General features: G+C 46.5%; 1 protein-coding gene and 1 long non-coding RNA gene across 3 annotated transcripts in view; one reads left to right on the forward strand and one right to left on the reverse strand.

The window, feature by feature from the left end:
• Nucleotides 1-17,320, reverse strand: part of SLX4IP (SLX4 interacting protein) — a 655,245-nt gene that overhangs the window by 544,730 nt on the left and 93,195 nt on the right. The gene's annotated exons all lie outside the window — the stretch shown is intronic.
• The window catches only part of LOC138295680 (uncharacterized), a 91,255-nt gene that overhangs the window by 34,680 nt on the left and 39,255 nt on the right, over nt 1-17,320 (forward strand). Inside the window, exons 2-3 of one of the 2 annotated variants that reach the window (XR_011203663.1) lie at nt 1,600-1,715; nt 16,226-16,354. This is a non-coding gene — a long non-coding RNA (uncharacterized lncRNA). The remainder of the gene's footprint in view (nt 1-1,599; nt 1,716-16,225; nt 16,355-17,320) is intronic. The other variant, XR_011203664.1, reaches the window with a different exon arrangement.

A 17,320-nucleotide genomic window follows, 5' to 3' on the forward strand; every position in this document is an offset into this window, starting at 1 on the left:
CATTTCACATTGGTAGCTGCGCACATCTTTGCCATTCTTGATTTCAGAGTACCATTCATTTGCTCTACTAGTCCTGATGCTTCAGGGCGGTAGCTACAATGCAGCTTTTGCTCAATGTCTAGTGCGGAACATAGAAGTTTAATCACCTCGTTGTCGGAGTGTCTGCCCCTATCTGATTCTATAGAGACCGGAAACCCGAACCTTGGTATTAGTTCTCCAAGTAGCAGCTTTGTAACTGTGAGGCTGTCATTTCTACGTGTCGGGTAGGCTTCAATCCAGTGACTGAAAACACACACAATCACCAACACGTACTTCAATCCTCCACAAACAGGCATCTCAATGAAATCCATTTGCATTTTGCTGAAAGGACCACCAGCTCTCCCAATGTGGCTCAAAGTTACTACAGTCCCTTTTCCGGCATTCATCTGTTGACAGATGACGCATCTGTGACAGGTAACCTCTACGGCATGTCTAAATTTTGGGTTGAACCAATCGATTTTGAATGACCTGATCATTGCATCTCTCCCAAGGTGAGCCTGTCCATGGTATAGCCTGGCGAATTGTGACAGAAGGCTATTTGGCAAGACTAATTTCCCCTCCTCTGAGACCCATAAATCATCAGCCCTCTGTACACATTGCATTCTCTGCCAGGAACGTTTTTCCTCTTTGCTAGCACGACCCTGTAATGTCTTTAGCTCATCTAAGGTATCCACCACCCTTAATGCAAGGTTCAAACGTGTCATTTTCAGTTTGCAGTAACAATTCCCATTGTTCCTTGAACGATATATAGTTTAAAGCGCAAAACCTTGCGACTTGATCTGCATCACCGTTTCCCATAGACACAAAGTCTTGTGACTTAACGTGAGCATTGCATTTTACCACGGCAATTTCATGAGGTAACTGAATCGCATGTAACAAATCCTTTATTTGTTCACCATTTTTCACAGGAGAACCAGAAGAGGTCATGAAACCTCTCTGCGACCACAGTTGGCAAAAATCATGTACAATTCCAAAACCATATCTGCTGTCAGTATAGATAGTGACTCTCAGGTTCACAGCTGCGTGGCATGCCTTAGTAAGGGCAATCAATTCTGCTACTTGTGCGGAAAACACTTTCTCGAGCCAGGAAGCTTCAATGATACCAGCTATGGTACAAACAGCGTAACCAGCCCTCAGTGCTCCGATGGAATCTCTCAAACAAGACCCATCAACAAACATGATACAATCATTTTCAGCTGTGTGTCTTGAATATCTGGTCGTGGTTTGGTACATAATTCCGTTACCTCAAGACAATCATGCTCAAATTCTTCCTCATTGCTAATTTCAGTATTTTCAGCAGGAAGTAGAGTTGCCGGGTTCAACACAGTACATCGTTTTAGTGAAACATTAGGTGACCCCATTATAATCGTCTCATATTTAGTAAGATGGTGTAATGGGTTCTTTGCCTCCAGGTGGGAGCGATATTGGAACAACTCTATAGGCTCAGGACTTAGGGGATACTTGTTTTATTGATATGTATTTAAGGTTGTCCTCTTTGATTCTTCTATGTTTCAGGTTGGCTTGTTATTGTATTCATCCGGGTTCTTTCCCCTCTTGTAGGTTTCTGGGTCAAGGTTCCAGTGCAGCCCGTCCCCTGGTTGAAGGAGGCCACCGGCTTCTCTCTCGTGGCGGCAGCCCAGGTTTTCCCCAAAACAAAAAGAAGAACAGGACAACAGGTAAGTGTAGAGGTAAGGTAGGGGATTTAATAGGGTTAATAGGGCTGGTGGGAGGAGTGGACTGTGTAGGGTTGTGTTTGGGTAACTTCACTCAGTAGTGCATTTCACCTTTCTGTTTCCTCCCCCCCCCCTTTTTATCTTCCTTTAGCTAAGAGAGATTTCCCTCGCAGTGAGATTAGTTGCTAGGGGTCAGCAGATTTCCCCTTCTCTGCAGCACCTCCCCTCCCTACTTCCCGTATTTTCCTCACCCGGCTTCCCTCCCCGTAGCCAAGCCGGCAAGAAAACCAAGGCTAGGTACGATAGTACCTGTGATTGCCACGCCCCTCCTGGGACGTGGCTGGCCCCTTCGTGGTATACTGGTTTCTCCTCGGCGTTTGCGGGAGGCGCTCCGAGACTTTCCCTTTTCTCCGGCTTCTTTCCACTCGCTTCGCGTGCTTCCTGGGATCTTCCTTGCAGCGGCACGTCTTTTCTCTCGGTCTGTGTTTGCAGGGTTCCTTCCTGCTTCCTTGAACGCGGATTTTCTTGTCCGTTGCCTATTTCAGGGCAAAAAGAGAAGTCGTCCGCGTCGGACGTCATCCGTTCGGGACTCCCAGGAGTGCCCCGGGGGTATGGTCTTACGGGGTCTGTCGGAGAGAGCGTAACGGCGGCGATAGATGCCCGGTTACAGACGGGCATTTGTCATGTGCTGAGTTTTAGTTCGAGTCAACAAAATTTCAACTGAATGCGGAACCATTACAGTTAGGGGGTATCCCATGACTATGCCTTCTCACTGTGTAAGGCTCTGACCAACTGCTGCGACTGCGCGCAAACAACCCGGTAAGGCTGCTGCGACGGAGTCCAAGGTAGCTGAAAAATGCGCTACAGGGCGATTTGCACCTCCATGGACCTGTGTCAAGACAGACACAGAACAAGCATCACGTTCATGACAAAACAATAGAAAAGGTTTCGTATAGTCAGGCATACCTAACGCTGGTCCCCTACACATGCACTCTCTCAATTCCATAAATGACTCAAGCTCTTCTTTGGACAAGGCTATGGTATATGGCTCATCCTTGATCTCTTTGCCTGTCAGTTTTATCAAAGGTTTTGAGATAATCGAGAAGTTGGGTATTCACTGGCGACAGTAGCCCACCATTCCCAAAAACATTCTGACATCTCTTTTTGTTGTTGGAGGGTTCATTTGCAAAATGGCTGTTATTTTTTCCTTTGATATTCTTCGGGACCCTCTTTCAATTAGATGCCCTAGGTATTTCACCTCTTTCTGACAGTATTGCAGCTTCTTAGGTGATACTTTGTGTCAATTTTTTCCCAAATGATTCAGTAAAGCAATTGTATCATATTTACAGTTATCCCTTGTTTTGAATGCAATCAGCAAGTCATCAATGTACTGCACTAGAGTCGAGTTAAAAGGCAGTACTAATGATTCTAAGTGCTTTTTCAATATCTGGTTAAAGATAGACGGTGATTCAGAAAACCCTTGAGGAATTCTGCACCAACTGTACACCTTATCCAGGAATTTGAAACTGAATAAAAACTGGCTGTCCTTGTGAAGAGGTATTGAGAAAAGGGCTTGTGACAGGTCTACAACGGTGAACCATTCAGCATCACACGGAACCTGAATCATAATAACTGCTGGATTGGGCACCATGGGGCAGCATTTTACCACAATCTCATTTATTTTCCTCAAATCTTGCACAATTCGAACTTTCCCACAAGGCTTTTTCAGACCCATTATCGGTGAATTGCACGGGCTACTCATCACCTCTTTCAGAACTCCCTGTTTTACAAAGTCTGCGATTATTTGTGAGACTTCAATGAGAACATCTTGTGCCATATGATATTGCGGCACCTGGGGAAACACTGCATTTGGTTTTACTTGTACTTTAACTGGTTCCACACCTTTCATTAGTCCCACTTCCTTTCCTGTCAGGTCCCAAACTTTCTCTGTCACTGTTCCCTGTAGCTCGACAGGTAGGTCAATCATTGTAAGCATCGAAAACAAGGGAATCAATGGATAATCCTCATTTGCCGTCTGTGACCGGGCCGCCCCGGGCAACAGCGGGGAACCGGCAGAAACGGAACCGCTACGGCCGCGTTCCCAGGTTCCCCTGGAAACGCGTCCGCAACGAGGCCAGCGTCCTGACGTTGCCTCGGCAACCTCCGGTGACGAGGAGGCTCCGGATTGGCCACCAGGCGGCCAAAAGACGGAAGCTCCGGTCGAGAGGGGGAGAGCCGGGAAGGGAGAGAGGAAGGAGAACGGCGGCGGCGGCGGCGAACCGAAGGAGGAAGAGAGAGACGGCGACAAGGACATCGGAGGAGGACCCCAGTGGCCTGGAAGCGGCGGAACCCGAACCCAGAGGAACAGCGCCCGACCGGAAGCAGGGGAGACCAGCCCAGACCGACGAGAGGACCTCCACAGAGCCAGCCACGACCCTGGAGGGTCGTGGCTCTACAAGGTACGGTCCTTCTGGACAAACCGAGGGGCACAATAAAAGGGGAGAAACGCTGGGGAAGGGAGGAAGGCAGGAGGAGGGGAGGGAGGAGAGAAGGGCACTTTAGAGAGCACCGGGAGAGCACAAAAGGGTAAAGTACGGAATATACACAAGCCCTGAAGTCCTCACTGGCACCTATATCACACATAAAACCCCCCCCCTCCTTAAACCTTTTCCCAGCAAAACATATAAGTAGAAGACGTGGTATAAGGCGTCCGTTCCACTCACCAGCGGTATGTGTTCCCTTTTTCTTATATGTCACATCCGGGACCTGACGAGGACGATCCGGTACGCCACCTAGAGAAAAGGAAGAAAAGGGACACAGATTAGAAGGAAGATATTCACCACTCCAGAGAAGAAACTGGCGCTAAACGTCGTACTGACTTTTCATCAGTTCTTATTTCAAATTACTAATAAATACTTACCTCAAAAACCCAAATTTACCTCTCCTGAGTGTCTATACTGTGGGGACTGTCTACAGTGGTGTCAGAAGTGGGATCTTGTTTCTAATCCCTCTCCATAAAACAGTCCAGACAGTATACACAATGAGTGAGAGTCCATCGTTAGAGACCGTGATTAAGCAACTAGCGGAAGGGCAAAGACACTTACAACTAGTATGGGAGGCCCAACAGAGAGAGGCCAAAGAAGACCGAGAAACCTTACAATCTGCGCTGAAGAGCCAGGCGACCATACTGGCGAACAACCAGTTAGTCCATGAAAGTGCGATGAAAAAACTAACGGAGACTATCGCCGCTAGTAAGGTACATCCGAATGTACCTAGTTCCGTATTACAGAAGTATCAGGAGGGAGAGGATCCGGAATCCTTTTTCACCAACTTTGAACGGGTAGCCTCCTCCGCCCTATGGCCAGAAGATAAATGGGGACAATATGTGGCCCCCCTGCTCACCGGTCTCTTACAATCAGCATATCAAGCCGCTAACCCAGGTGGTGTCAACCCCTATCAAGACATAAAAACAAGTATACTAGAAAGGGTGGGTCACGACACAGAATATTACAGGATGAGATTTCGTAAAGCCAAATGGGGCACCAACGAAGACCCTAGAACCTTTTATTTTCGTGTGAAGGATCTAGCATTAAAATGGTTAGGCCATATTGGAGATAGTCGGGAGGAAGTCATCAAAACCATTATACTGGAACAATATCTCGATGGTCTACATCCATCCACAAAACACTGGATAAGACAACACCCAAAAGTGGATACTGAGACGGCCATCGATCTGGCCTGTGCTTTTCATCGATCCACCGATGTCAGAAACTGTCCCACGCGAAGTATCATTAAACCAGTTCTACCGTCCCCAAAGACATTTGTAAAAAGTCCACCCGACTATCTAGTACCACGTAGGATTCCTGAAGGCCCGCCTACCATGGGACCCCAATGTTATAGTTGTGGTGAATGGGGACACATCGCACGTATGTGTCCCCAGAAACAAGAAATGGGAGAACCCATGGAGATAGGGATGACAAGGCGAAGGGTGTTATGTACTGGGAAGGGCGCCCTAAAATTTAAAATGATGATACAAGTGGACGGGAAAAGTGTATATGCCCTGGTTGACTCCGGCTGCAGCCAGTCAGTAATTAGGAAAGACTTGATAAATAATGATATAGAAGAGAAACAATGGGTATCTATATGTTGCATACACGGGGACAAGGCCCAGTATCCTATACAGGTACTCCAGATCAGGTGGGGACCCTATCAGGACTTCCTCCCAGTGGGGATAATGCCCCGGTTAATCGAGGAATGCATCATTGGGACAGACTACATCCACTTCCAAGAACTATTAGACTACGTCAGAGATAGCAAACAAACTAAGGATTGGTGGGGAGAGGCACCTTTTTCAGAGAGTGATATTGAGTGTCCGCTATATCGTAGAAAGTTGTCACGAAGAGAGAAACGACAGGGAAAAGGGGACTATCGGAAGACGAAAGGTGACAACACCTATGGAGAGATAGTGGCAGAAATTCATGAAGTTCCTAGTACTTTTTCCCAACAACAGAGAGAGGACCCCTCCCTTAACAATGCCTGGAGGTCGGCAGTAACAGAGGAGACAGAAGAGGTGGGTCCCTACTTTATAGTGCAAAAAAACTTATTATATCGGGTTACTACCACCCGACGGGGAGAACGTAAACGCCAACTTCTGGTACCTACCCACTATCGGGAACATGTTCTTACACTAGCTCATAATCACCCAGGGGGAGGACACTTTGGGAGAGAAAACACCGAGGAATATTTACTCAGAAGGTTTTATTGGCCTGGAGTGTACGCCCACATACGTAGGTATTGCGCCCAATGTCCCCGTTGTCAGTTAACCGAACCTAGTCGGCCTAGGAAGGCGCCTCTCCTACCCCTTCCCATCATCGATATCCCGTTCAAAAGAATAGGGATGGATCTAGTGGGACCTTTGATTCCTTCGTCAAAAGGACACACCTACATCTTAGTCATTGTAGATTATGCTACACGATACCCAGAGGCCATTCCCCTGACTAGTATGACAACCAAGACAGTGGCCCAAGCTATGATTAACGTATTTTCTCGTCTTGGGTTTCCACATGAAATCCTCACGGACCAGGGGACCCCTTTTATGTCCACCTTAATGAAACAAGTGTGTAAAACATTGGGGATAGCTCAGATCAGAACCTCCGTTTACCATCCTCAAACGGACGGATTAGTCGAAAGATATAATCGAACCATTAAAACCCTGCTGAGAAAGACTATCAATGAGACAGGGAAGGATTGGGATCAAAAGTTACCCCTAGTGTTGTACGCCATACGGACACATGAGCAAGCATCCACGGGGCATAGCCCCTTTGAGTTGGTCTTCGGACGCCAACCTCGGTCCCTTTTAGACATGGCGGTAGAATCCTGGGAGGCCGAGGCTGAGGAAGCAGGGACTCCTTTGTTAGAATATGCGGAAAAATTGAGGAACCACCTACACAGCTTATGGACCGACGTACACGCAAACCTGGAACAGGCCCAACAAACACAAAAGTCCTATTATGACAAAGGAAGTAAACTACGGGTTTTACAACCCGAGGACCAGGTCCTAATAATGAGACCCACCTCCGACCATAAACTCCTGGCCAAATGGCAGGGCCCATATCGAGTAATCAAAGCAGTTTCCCCTGTCACCTACCTTATCGAAATATCCTCCCGTCCAATAAAAACACAAATATATCATGTAAACCTGCTAAAAAAATGGGAGACCCCCGCACAACCTGAACGTTCCGTAGAAATGGGTCAGTTTGTGTGTCCCGACAAGACCCTAGATATCGAGTTCTACCCTACCAACCCCGATACTGAAAGTACCCTACCCATAGTAGACGATATTTTACCTGAAGGGCAAAAGCAACAAGCCCTTAAGGTTTTAAAGCAATGGCAACCACTCTTTTCAGAGAAACCAGGAAAGACGTTTTTAATTCACCATAATATACGCACAAGCTCAGGGCAGATCACCAGAGAACGCCCGTATCGTATTCCAGAAGCTAGAAAACACATAATCGAAGAAGAAATCAAAACAATGTTATCCCTAGGGGTCATCGAACCGTCCACTAGTCCCTGGTGTTCACCGGTTGTCCTAGTACCGAAACCTGATGGTAGCGTCAGGTTTTGCATAGATTTCCGCAAACTGAACTCAAACTCCCTATTCGACACCTATCCCATCCCTAGGGTGGACGATGTTCTCGAAAAACTAGGGAAAGCAAAATACATGTCTACTATCGACCTAACTAAAGGGTATTGGCAGATTCCCTTAGCTCCTCCAGATAGAGAAAAAACAGCTTTTTCTACCCAGTCCGGGTTATATCAATTTACAGTACTGCCTTTTGGGCTTCATGGAGCCCCTGCAACCTTTCAGAGGTTGATGGATAGGATTCTAAAACCCTATCCTGCATTCTCCGCTGCGTATCTAGATGATGTAGTCGTATTTAGTGAAACATGGGAGGACCACTTAATACACCTACAGAGAATATTCCAAGCCCTTCAAACTGCTGGTTTGACGGCCAATCCCAAGAAATGTGTGATAGGTAAAACCGACATCTCCTATTTGGGATATCGGATTAATCAGGGTACACTACAACCTCAAAATGGGAAGGTGGATGCCATTTTACATGCCCCTCTTCCACACACGAAAAAGGAATTACGCTCCTTTTTAGGATTAGTGGGCTATTATCGGCGCTTCATTCCACATTACTCCACCTTAGCAGCACCTCTTACGGACCTACTCACTAAACGATATCCCAATCGACTTTTGCCTTTTTCGGAGACGCAAAACGCGAGTTTTGAACAGTTGAGAGTTTCCTTAACCTCCGATCCCATCCTGCACTGCCCAGATTTTACGAAGCCGTTTCACCTCTACACTGACGCATCGGATGTTGGGCTTGGAGGGGTTCTGACTCAGCCAGATAGCGAGGGGCTTGACCATCCGGTGGTCTACATCAGTAGAAAACTGGTTTCCCGGGAACGTAACTATCCAATTATAGAGAGAGAGTGCTTGGCTATCAAGTGGGCCATTGACTGTTTGCAGTACTATCTCCTAGGGCGGCCGTTTATACTATTCACGGATCACGCTCCTCTTACATGGCTGGCTGCGCATAAAGATTCTAACTCCAGGATACTGCGATGGTTCCTTGAACTGCAACCATTCTCCTTTCAGGTTCGGCACGTCCCTGGATCTCACCAGGCCCCCGCTGATTATCTGTCCCGATTTCCTCTGTCTTCGCCTGTCCTGGAACAGGACAGTTCTTGGGGAAGGGTGTGTGACCGGGCCGCCCCGGGCAACAGCGGGGAACCGGCAGAAACGGAACCGCTACGGCCGCGTTCCCAGGTTCCCCTGGAAACGCGTCCGCAACGAGGCCAGCGTCCTGACGTTGCCTCGGCAACCTCCGGTGACGAGGAGGCTCCGGATTGGCCACCAGGCGGCCAAAAGACGGAAGCTCCGGTCGAGAGGGGGAGAGCCGGGAAGGGAGAGAGGAAGGAGAACGGCGGCGGCGGCGGCGAACCGAAGGAGGAAGAGAGAGACGGCGACAAGGACATCGGAGGAGGACCCCAGTGGCCTGGAAGCGGCGGAACCCGAACCCAGAGGAACAGCGCCCGACCGGAAGCAGGGGAGACCAGCCCAGACCGACGAGAGGACCTCCACAGAGCCAGCCACGACCCTGGAGGGTCGTGGCTCTACAAGGTACGGTCCTTCTGGACAAACCGAGGGGCACAATAAAAGGGGAGAAACGCTGGGGAAGGGAGGAAGGCAGGGTGAGGGGAGGGAGGAGAGAAGGGCACTTTAGAGAGCACCGGGAGAGCACAAAAGGGTAAAGTACGGAATATACACAAGCCCTGAAGTCCTCACTGGCACCTATATCACACATAAAACCCCCCCCCTCCTTAAACCTTTTCCCAGCAAAACATATAAGTAGAAGACGTGGTATAAGGCGTCCGTTCCACTCACCAGCGGTATGTGTTCCCTTTTTCTTATATGTCACATCCGGGACCTGACGAGGACGATCCGGTACGCCACCTAGAGAAAAGGAAGAAAAGGGACACAGATTAGAAGGAAGATATTCACCACTCCAGAGAAGAAACTGGCGCTAAACGTCGTACTGACTTTTCATCAGTTCTTATTTCAAATTACTAATAAATACTTACCTCAAAAACCCAAATTTACCTCTCCTGAGTGTCTATACTGTGGGGACTGTCTACACCGTCCCTGTTTCTTCCTCTGAAAACTGACCTTCGTCTCCTTCATCATCACTATTTGTCTGTACTTCGATTCCATCATTTGAACAAGTTATCAAACATTTTGGGGGTCATTACGAGCTTGGCGGGCGGCGGTAGGTAACCGCCGTGCGGCCGTCAATGCGGCCGCACTCCCGCGGACCCCATTACGACATCCCCGCTGGGCCGGCGGGCGCAAACCAAGTTTACGCCCGCCGACGGGTCTCCGTACCGCCAGCCTGTTGGCGGTACGGACGCCACATTACCCCTGGCGGTCTCTGACCGCCATGGTCGTAATGACCCCCTTTGTCTTGCACAGTAAGTCCCTTCCCAGTAAAGATACCGGGCTTGAATCACAGACTACAAATCTATGCAGTCCCTGGAAATTGCCGATCTCAACTTGCACTGGATATGTAATCGGGTTTGTCAGGTATTGGTTTGCTACACCGACTACCCTTATGGTACGCCCCGAAAGTGGTAATTTCAGAACCTCTGCACTTCTGACTGTAGAGTGTGTAGCTCCGGTATCAACCAGGAATGAAACCTTGTGACCCATTACCTTTCCTTCTACATAGGTTCCCCTCTGATCTACTTCTAGGGACGCTGCAAGCCTGCATTCTTCACTATCTGAGCTATCATCCGACCATTCTCCATTCATGCCATTTTCACCTCGTAATGGGAATTGCTGAACTGTATTATTTTGACTCATTACCTGACCCGTGACCTGTTGAGGAAGCATGACCTGTTGCTGTCCCATCGGAGCCATTGGTAATTGCATTTGCTGTCTAGGTACCATGGGAACCTGCTGTTGTACTGGCTGTATCTGTGCTGGCTGAAAACGCGGCATATGCATCTGCTGCATGGGCTGTACCCCTTGCATCTGCACCATGTTATTTTGAAAATTCGGGTTTTGATTTCTCAGTTTTGGACCTCTTACATTTTGTAATGTACCGGCATTAGTGCTTTGTTGAACGACACCATCCTGTACCACATTCGGGCACTCCCATTTCCAGTGGCCCACGCCCCCGCACGCGTGACATGGTGACATCTTTTTCACCCCTTGTACGTCATTTTGAACCACAACAGTATTCAAGTCTGGACCGCGATTCACAAAACGTCGACCTCGGCCTCTCGGTTGCGCCTGAAACACACCATTAATTTGCGGCTGCTGCTGTATCATCTGCTGGACTCCATTTCCCTGTATTCCTGCCTGTGCAGCCCTTATCTGCATCACCATCACTTTCTCTTTCAGCTTTTTCTGCTTTAACTCAATTTCGTCACTACAGTATTTCGCATACTGCAACACCTCATCAATTGGCTTTGCTTGCCAACAAATCAAATGATTCTTAATCATTTGACTGACCTCTGGTCTCAACCCTTCAACAAATCTGAACATGAGATGGTTCATGTCCTTTGGCTCAATAGTCTCAGTACCACTGTAATGTTTGAATGCTTTTAACAACCTCTCATAGTAAGCATGTATTGATTCTTTAACCTACTGTGAGGTCCGGTCAATCTTCTGCCAATCGGTCACCTTCGGCGACACCTTTTGTTTCAAGAACTCAATCACCTTATGATAATACTTCATCACCTCCTCAGAGGGAGCTCTGGTCACCTTATCACTTGCCGGCTCCTTCGTCGGCCAATCTACCCCTCTCTTACACTCGAGCCACAAATCAGGCGGGACAATGATCTCGAACAAGGTATTCAAGTCTTCCCAGAGACACTTCACAAGCTTCACAAACCTGTCTGTTTGCTGATACCACTCGATTGGTTTCTCCCTCAATCTGGGATAATTGTTAGTAAAGGATAGGATGTCTCCTCTGGTCCACGGTACATGTACTAAAACACCACCAGCTGTTTCTCTCATGGGTAGTATTTTTACTGATTCTGTGTCGGGTGAGACTTTGGTCTGGCTTGACCCTGGACTGTCACCTTTTTCCTTATCTCTCTTCTTTGCCCATCTGCCTTCCCATTTTTCTAATGCACCCCAAATTTGCGCACTTTGCAATAGCTCTTTTAAGTGCGCCTTCATCCCAGCAGACCTCATGTGTTCAAAGTCTTTCGAATCAAAATCTAGTCTGTAACTTCTCTTCAGATGTTTGGTGTTTCCAATATCAATATCGTATTTGTCGGCTAGATTCGCTAATCTCTGATGCACCTTGCCCACTTCTTTAGTAATCTTAGGACACAGGTATCTCAATTCTGCTTCAGTGTAGAACTCTAATCTGTTTACCCCCATCGTACCTTCCACTAATTCAGCAGCTTCCACTCCCAGTCTTACAAAATGTAGGTAATCATCTTGCCCTACCTTTTCCGGTTCTACTGCAGTCACTGTAATCTTTTGCAAAGTATAAGTTTTTTCTAGCCATTCATTTAGCTGCTGCACTGTAAAACCTTGCAGTGAAATGTTCCCTGCATGTATCATTGGCGACTGTGAGGTGTTCGTACTCATCGTCTGTGGAGTTAAAACCCCTAACCCTGCCTGACGCATTGATTCCTAGGGTGCTTCTACTGGGCTAAGGTCTATTAAGGACCTCGACTTTTCGACTGCTTGTTCTCCTGGAGCCATTATCTGGGGAGTTCCTATGGGCCCTCCTCTTATCGCATCTTGGGTTATTACTCCCTGATCACATGCACCAGATTTGCCTTGTGCGTATAATGGCACTGGTGGACCGACAGTAATTGGTAACGATATTGCAGCAGGTGTCTGACCCGGTCCCAGACTTCGTGGAACAGTAACTCCATAGGTCTGTTCCAAAGTACCCGGGACAGGTACTAATGGAGGACCAGCTACTGGGTTGTACCCTGGTATCAATTGTGGCTGCGGCTGGGACAGCAGTTTCGGAGTTGACTCAATCTGCACTAACTTTGATTTTGTATATATCGGGTCTGGCGGCACTATCAGATTTGTAGTAGTCTCAAGTACTGGGAAGTCTGGATAGATTCTCTGTATCTGCGGCAGAGGTTGCAACTGTATCTGCATGTCTGGCGCAGTGGGTACACTGACACCTTTCTGTATCGAAGTCGTATCACTAGTCTGTACCGTATCAGTAACTCCCTTCTCCTGCGTCTGGTTCCCAGGATCCATGCTAGTGCTTGGAACACTGTCGCTCACCGCATAAGGTGGCGGGCGATCGTGTAATGATAGGTCCATGAATTCCTCATCGTCTGAATCATCTTCCTCTTCCCAAGGTCTCTTATTCTCTTTAGACTTACTAGAGACCTTGTTTGTTTTACAGGAGGCTTTCTTTCCCTGTGACTCTTCTCCTTGAGCTATTGCAGGGAACAATTTTAATCCGTCAACAATCCCTCGTCTCCACATTTTGTTCTCGTTATCCCACCTAGCTTCTGCATAGGATTTTTCTGCCCTTTTTAGCCTTCTCTGGAACCTTTCTTGCCTATGTTTAAGAGCCATTAAGTCCCAAATTGCTAAAGCCTCATATTGAGCTGGCCTCGGAGGTGGTTTTTGTGTACTTAGCATCCACCTTAAGTTCTCTATTACCTTTGGATTAAACGTCCCATGTTCTGGGAACTCTAAACATCCCTCCTACTCTGTTAACTTGCGCCACTGTTTCATCCATAAGCAAGGCGCAACACCCTTCTCCTCCATAACCATGTAAGCTGGAGTACCCTCAGGCGGTGTAGGCTCCCCATCAGTTGCCATAATATACACGTCTCCTTTTAGAGCACTCTTAAAAGCCTTGACAAAATTCATCTTTGCGTTTTTCTCTTATTTGTATTTAATCAGAAAGTGACTTTAATTCCCAGGATAGTCTTCACCCACCTTTCTCGACCTATTGTCTTTCACGGACGGCAGCCAATCCGTGCACGACCCCTCTCGACAACTGACCTATCTCAGCGCGGCACCACTGACGTCACACACACACACTGCAGCTGACAAAGTCTTGCGGCTCGTCAGCCTCTCACTGGATTCACACAAACTAAACCAAAATCTCACTGCGAGCACCTTAACAACAACACAAATCTGTCGGTTTACTACAGGAAGGGTAACACATTCGCTTCAGAACTTTACAGAGATTTCACTTGAAGCCTCGCCCACTACTCTCTCTTTCTCATTCCCCGCATACGCAAGCAGAATTCGACCCGCAAATTCTACTCTCGACTTGTCAATGGTTCACCCTAGTGCACTTTAGAACTTGCCAAATCTCCATCGAAGGTTTCACACATACGTTTCAACTCAAACTCGACTTGTCAACCACGCCTGATTGACCTATTAAACCGCACAGATTACAACATAAACCCAAGTGTCTCCTACACTTGTCGATATACTCCGGAGTCTTAGACCACGACGGGTCCGTACATAAACAACCAACCACGTGGATAATTTTGAGCACAAAGCGCCACACTCATGTGAAGTACGCCGACTTCCTTCCCTACTCTCATACCGTGGAGTACGCCCCCTCCCACTAAAACAACATTATCTGGCCTAGATACACACAGATTTCACAATCACCTGCAAAAAGGCATAAGCTAAGCAAGCGCAAAACCCTATACCACACACATTATGACGCCGAGAACATTCCCAACTCACTTAGGCAGGCTTTGAGCTCCCGGGAAAGTCATGGTGAATTTAGAAACACATCATACTCCCAATTTGCATCATCACAGAAAAACAATTTAAACAATGATTCTCCGTCCTAGGGCCCCAAAGGGCCAAACCGTAGCTCTGCTACCAGAACTGTTAACGCGTCCTTTTATGTAAATTTATTACACATTAGGACTCGTTTTAGGCCAATGAATCTTTTGACCCAGTTGAGAGACACCGAAGGACGAGATAGCTGATCAATATGTTAATCCATATATCGATAATGTCATCAACATTTATCACCACAATACATTTTACTTTGGTCAAAGACATTAATCAAATTGACGACGCAACCATGACCTTTCAGCCATGAATAACCACACCTTTGGTAGAATTTTATGAAGTTTATTCCCTATTAATTACAATCTAATAGCAAATGCGTTAATCTCAACACCAAGAAACATAAAAGCATAGTCACGATATGGCAACTTTGGTAAGATTTCACTAAGGCAAGAATCATAAACATCAGAATGTAGCACGGCGCAAACAGAGATCTGAATACAGCAAAGTGTCAAATATGCGTCAGTTCAACATAGCATAACGTCAGTCGTTTGTCTATTTGCGTCAATTTAGTGATCACCTATCCTAACCGCCGATTAGCATTGGCATGTTGGGCTTCATGCAAAACAATTTAGAACACTAATTTGGAAAACATCTAGCTATGGTCTCTGTCAAAAATTAGCAGTTGGTACCTAGAAAAGAAAAGCAAACAGACAAATTACAATTGCATTGTCATAATTACCATCCAAAGGTTAGGTCAGCACACAGGTTCAGTCTTCGTCTTCAGGACATCAGTCAAAGCGCCATCTGTCAGAACTCAGCTCCAGGGCAAGAAGGGGCACTTCCCTCATAAGGAGAATAAGTGTAAAAGGACAGTCTATGGGTGAGGATGGTTTCTAATAAGTCTCAAGTCACCAAACAGAGTGACAGAGTTTCTGGATAAAATAAATAGCATTCCCTACCTAATTCTAATGACCCTTCTGTGACATGGGTTTTTAACCCTTTTCCGTAGTACATTCCCCCAAAATTCTATTGGACACTTACTATACCCCACTATCTTGAACCTATCATTATTTAGCATTTGGTAATCTCAATTGTCACCCCACATTAATTCATGGTTCTTTGATTGGTCTTCATAATTGAGGTCTTCGGAGGTGGCACATCCGGCGTTACTTCACTCTTTGGCACGTTCTTTGGGTCAGCAGATTCATTGTCCATCGGTCTAAGTGACCTTGTACATAACATTAATCTACACTTGTTTCAATTTGCTCATATTTTTTAAACCAAGGCACGGAGTATGCGCTTGGGAACAGTGTTAACATAAATACATTTGTCTTCCAGGCTGAAGAAAAAGAACATTTGCAGGGTCATGGCCCTTTGCGAGTCAGCACACTGGAAAAACAGAAAAATGCATTTAATATGAGAGCTTGGGCAGCTAAGCTGCAGCTCACACTAAGTTAAGGCCTATGAAGAAATTCAATACAGTTTCAACAATACGAACGTTAATATAAGCTTAATTGAACATAACATATACATTTTATTCATCATTATTAGTTGCGTCTATATTGATGGCCACTCATTGTGGTCACAATTTCAGTACACGTTTTAAGCAAAATCGCTATTATTATAGTTTTCTATGTAGTATTGTCACACATTAATATATAGATATTTCGTTCTAATATAGGTTATATAAACTACGCTCTCTCAGAAGCATAATCCGAAGCCGCCGGTCCCGGGGTTGAATTTCAAATAATGGCGACTGTAAGGCTGCCTTCGACCGCAGCAACTGCCAAAAGCTACCAATAACGCTATGGTAAGGAATGCTTCACGTAGCTGTGTAACAATACAAAGTACCTTCAAATCCAAAACATTTAACCGGAGTCCGACTTCTTGAGTGAACTTCAATTTTCCAGCACAGGGTCAGCGATAACCCATAAATTACCACAAACACGCAAGTGTTTAAAACTAAAAGGAGACGGAATAGTACTCCGTGGGTTCTGAGAGGTTTCAACCACCCTCGTCGCCCAAAGTGTAGAGTAGTGGTCCAGTAGGTTAGACAAATCTGAGTTTATTTCCAGATTGAACATCAATTCACAGAGCAACATGACACGTCCAGCATTGGTCCCTTCACTCCAACGACCGTCTCCCAGTTCCTATCACATGGGACCAGAGCCACTAGAGGAGGGTGCAATGGAATTAAAGGAACCATTACAAAGTAAAGAATATGCGCATTCTACAATAAGTGCACGAATGACAATATATTGAAATACATTAGATGATAACAGCCAATCATACATAACCCAGGTTTCCAGTCCGGCATCATGGATCTTGGTTATTCAAAACCGAATCATTATAATCTACCATTGGGTGATCTTTTGTGTGTGGTGAGCTGAACAGGAGAATTAGTTCAAGACAACTTGGGCTTACCCTGGGAAAATGGACACCAACTCACAAGGAGGGTGCAATATGCACGGTAACGGGTGCAAGCCTTTGGTGGTTCAGATAAAGAGATCTCACCCTAGGAAGGACACACTCATTAAAATAACTATCGGCATCGTGAACCACTTTTGAAACAAGGCATAGAAAAGTCAACTTAAAAAACATACATGAACTTAAAATTCCTATATGAAATAAGGAAACACTAGTACACTCCAACACAATGCATATCGGTGTAAAAATAAGGCGAGCGCGAGATGATCCTAAATTAGAAAATAGGCCTCATGTGCACCTTAACCCCGGTGTTGCATAATTTCTGGAAACGGCCACATGGTGGCACTGT

The sequence above is a fragment of the Pleurodeles waltl genome, chromosome 5 (assembly GCF_031143425.1).
Source record: "Pleurodeles waltl isolate 20211129_DDA chromosome 5, aPleWal1.hap1.20221129, whole genome shotgun sequence".
In the NCBI taxonomy this organism is placed as follows: Eukaryota; Metazoa; Chordata; class Amphibia; order Caudata; family Salamandridae; genus Pleurodeles; species Pleurodeles waltl.